This window comes from Aplysia californica, unplaced genomic scaffold (assembly GCF_000002075.1).
Source record: "Aplysia californica isolate F4 #8 unplaced genomic scaffold, AplCal3.0 scaffold00156, whole genome shotgun sequence".
NCBI lineage: Eukaryota > Metazoa > Mollusca > Gastropoda > Aplysiida > Aplysiidae > Aplysia > Aplysia californica.
In genome coordinates this window covers 300,799-305,072 of record NW_004797426.1, presented here as the reverse complement: position 1 = coordinate 305,072, position 4,274 = coordinate 300,799, and the positions used below count along the sequence as shown (strand labels likewise).

Sequence of the window (4,274 nt, the reverse complement as noted above, 5' to 3'; positions counted from 1 at the left end):
GGGGGGGTATAGAAACGGGACATAATTCTCGAATATTTCAAGCAAGAATAGGTAGATAGACAGACAGACAGACAGACAGACAGACAGACAGACAGACAGACAGACAGACACACACACACACACACACACACACACAGAGAGAGAACATAAACCTGTAATATCTACACTACAAGTCACCGTGCCATGATATATTTCGTATTTTAGGCATACGGTAGATTTATTATACACCTAGATCGCTCACAGTCATGGCCGACGCTCTTTCGCTCTCTATACAATCTCTATTATACAAAACCTGCACCGTATGAGCCGCACCAAATAAATAGAAAAACAAGTATCACCATAGTACCGACTGCACTCTGTACCTTACCCCGAACCACTTCTTTTGGATCAAAAAATAAAATTATGCTATGCTCCTACACGCTCAAAAACACTGCTTTACATGCTATGTAAGAAGGCATTGGTGTACTCCATAGTGAACCGGAAGTAGGTCAGAGTGCATAATCTAAGATATTAGCAAAGAGGTTATTAATATTAGAGTGCATATTTATGATTTTAGGTCTGGAAGGCAAGATTTTGATCTCTTGAATCGTTGCCGGTAACGAAAGACATCTCAGGCCGATCCATCACTCGTGTGAGGCGGTTTGAGCTGGGAGGGGGGATTAAGAGGGAAGGGGCCGGGTGAGGGAGGGAGACAGAGAAAAAGAAAGGGATGAAGACAGATAAAGGGATGATGGAGGGGCGGAAGTAAGAAAGCTTGGACTTCGTCGAAGAGAACTCAAATTTTTGCCAAAGCCTAGGGCATCAACATTAAATTTCTCTCTTCTTCTCCTTTTTTCCCCTTGTTTTTTTTTCAAAATAGATATAGAATAACGTTGACAAATACGGAAACAACTTTCTACTTTTAAATTCTAGTTTGTGCATTCCTTCTGTTCTAGTCGGACTGAAGGCCTCTCCTAGTAGATTTTACCTGCTCTTGTTTGTTCAAAAAAAAGAGACCTGCTGAGTGAGAGTGGGTGGTTGGTGGTAGCTCTGGTGTGGTTTGCTCCTTCTTTTCTATCAAATATTTGTCGTCTTTATCTCTCCTCCTTTTTTGTGTATGTTTCTCTCTTTTAACAGATCTATTCTTCGGCACTTATATGACTTTTTGTTGGTACAGTTGAATGTCACAGAGCTATTAGATATTCAGAATTTCTCTTTTCTCAAACTTTAACACATTACACCCTAACTCGCCCGGGATCGCCCGGGAATTCCCTTACGCGCTCCACCCTGACTCGCCCGGAACCGCCCGCGCCGACCCAGCGTCTTTAGAAACGAAAGTCTCGCCTTGATGAGACTCTGGGGCCGGGATTTTGATTTGCATAGTATAGCAAAAAGTTTCTTCTTTCGTTTGATACCGAAACGAAATTTTTCGGGCTAGTAGTTTTAGTATTAGAGCTGATCGAAGTGCGATCGCGTTACCGACACTTCGAAAGTGCCTCAACTTGTTGAAAAGCGACACAATTGAGTTCGAAAACGGAAATAACGATGGATTTGAGCAAAAACGAGCATGTGACAAATCAGATGGCTCAGATTTTGATGAAAACGTTGTAGGAAGAGTTTGGGGCGATTCCGATTGATCAGACGGAGAAATTATAGAATTTAGATCTAGGGCCCGACCGCGAGGCTGAGAGTGAGAGTGACGGGTCGGACACCCCGATTGAACTAAAGTGAGAACATTTCCAACAGTTTGCACATATATAAAGTTATATTTTTCTGAAACTACATTCAGTTTTCTTTTTAACTTTTATTTTTTCAGGATTTTGGGAATTTGTTTAGTATTTTTAAAATATGTTTTTTAAAGGCCTGTATTCACGGGAGGTGGGTTCTTTCCCCTTGCTTAGGATCCAACAATGGACTCCCCGTCCAGGCCCTTAGGGTGTCATGTGGTAATGGTTTTTTGTTGGGTTTTTTTTTTTTTGGATGGAGGACACATTTTTTTTGTCAGGGAGAAATGTTTCGTCAGCCAGCTGTTCAAATATTCTAAAACCAGAGAGCAAAATTTTTCTGGACAGTGAAAAAAACGTTCATTTTTTCAACATCTGTGTCTACTTCACATATTTTTCTTGATAATTTTTTCAGCGTTTTAAATTTGTTGTCAACAAAATATTTTTTGAGCACTGGTAACCCCGAGATTAAGAAACTTCAAAAAAATAATTTTTAATCAGAATTTTGGGCTTGATACATCTGAGTGGCCGGCTGACGATTTTTTTTCTTCTGGTCTATCTCAGGACATCCAGCAGTCCACGAAGAAGGAAAGCCAGGAAGGAGTAAGAGACGCGTGAGATAGAGTGAGTGGGACGTGTTTGGTCGTCGTCGTCGTCGTCACCATTGCTTCATGGGAGTGTGCACCTCGCCCTAGATATTTTCGTCATCAGCATCATTATCATCATCATCGTGGTTGTCATTTACACCTCAATGGCATTTATATCCGACACCAAAATTTTCCGTGAAGCCGACTCTGTGCATGCATGCGTGTTTGTGTTCTTGCACATGCACACAACCATTTCGGCACCCTTTCCACCGTTGATGTTAGTCTACTTTTGGATATTGAAACATGTGTTTGTGGAACTGAATGGACACTTGATGTGAAAACGACGGGAGAGAGAGAGAGAGAGAGAAAGACAGAGAAAAAAAAAAAGAAATATGGTTGGCCTTTGTTAACATGTGGTGAAATCAGCCTATGTATTTCACCTTCAGGTGTGCACCACGGCTTACACGATGTATTCAGTGTTACTACTTCTGTACTCGTGAAGGTGAGAAAGTCGACTATATATATAACCTCTGTTCCATCTCATCGCAGTTTAAAAAAAAAAAAAAAATTATAATCATATAAGCTTAGAGTTTTATTTCAATGCATGTACAAATCATGATACACAGAGTTCTTGTTGTCTTTCTGTTTCCATTTCCACCATTTTATTTGTGCATAGATGCGGAAGTGTTGTGGCATATACGTCACCGATGGTGGTGTTGTCGTGCGTTTTGTGCGTCCGTGCAGACGCTGAAAGGAGCGGGGCCCGAGGGAAAGGATCGACTGTCACATCCGCGTCTGTCTAGGAATAAGAGATGATAAAACGCCCAGCGACGGGTGTAAGAGGAAGCTGAGCTCAACAGATTCAGCGGGCAGTGACTTTAATAAGAGTCTTCTTAGTCTCAGAAATGTACTTACCTGCTCTTCTCTGCTCCCTTCTCCGTGTGTGTGTGTGCGTGAGTGAGTGAGTGCGTGCATGCATGCGGGATCTCCCTGTTTGTGGGCGTGCCTCTCAACTCGGTTTCAGTGTGTTGGTTCGCCTTTTTCCATTCATCACTCAATTCCCAGTGCAGACGTACAGCAGTTGTGGAAAAATATGGATCTGCAGCAGTCGTTAGATTGTGGTATTTATTCATTGGCTGTAGAGCGTCGGTATTTTGTGTGTAGATGTGTTTAGAATGTATGATATATATATTTGTTCTACCTCTCCCTAATGATGGGGTTGGGTCTGCAATAACCAGTATGCTGTACTCTAGTGTTGGAGAGAGTGTGTGGGGCTCGAGGACGGTTCCGCGGATACCACTTGTGGATCGGGGTTGTTTGGACGATTCAGCGGATACCACTTGTGGATCGGAATTGTTAAGACGATTCCGTGGATACCACTTGTGGATCAGGGTTGTCGAGCTCTCTCACCCCCCTCTTGTATTTTTTAATGCCATGTGTATGAGTAGATACTGCATCGTGCAGCGTAGATCTGTGGGCTCTGTGAATTCTCCGTCTGTCTGTGTGTGTGTGAATAATGAGAAAATCTTGTGTTTTTTTAAGCGGAATTGAATGATGATCTGTGAGGAGGGGAGGGGGGTGCATTTGTTTGCTTAGGTGTATATTTTCTTGTGTGGTTGGTTGTTATATATATATTTTTTTTCGGTGAGCGTGTGTTTCTCAATTTGTGAAAATGAGGCTGAAGATGCGGAGAGGATAGCTGCAAAGTGTCCCTTTCCTCCCTCTCTACACAGAACTTTTGATACACACTCATTTTGTTACCTGTTGCGCTAACAAACAAATATTTTTGTTGAAAATGTTCCCACCCAGCAGCACAAGTTGTCACCCAGAAACATGATGTTTTTGAGATGAAAAGTTTTCTTCTTTTTTTTTTTCGAGGGATAGGAGATTTGTTTTGATTGGTTTTGAATATATCCAAAGAGTGTTGACCTCTTACATAATTGGGACATGTAGTCTGGTCACCACCGCGCGCCCCCACTCCCCC

The 4,274-nt window shown here is 42.2% G+C and overlaps 1 long non-coding RNA gene across 1 annotated transcript; it reads left to right on the top strand.

Moving 5' to 3' along the window:
• The first annotated feature begins 1,954 nt into the window (after positions 1–1,954).
• LOC118477621 lies at positions 1,955–3,996 on the top strand. Its single transcript, XR_004858496.1, has 2 exons — positions 1,955–2,327; positions 2,737–3,996. It is a non-coding gene; the product is annotated as an uncharacterized LOC118477621 (long non-coding RNA).
• Positions 3,997–4,274: the final 278 nt, after the last annotated feature.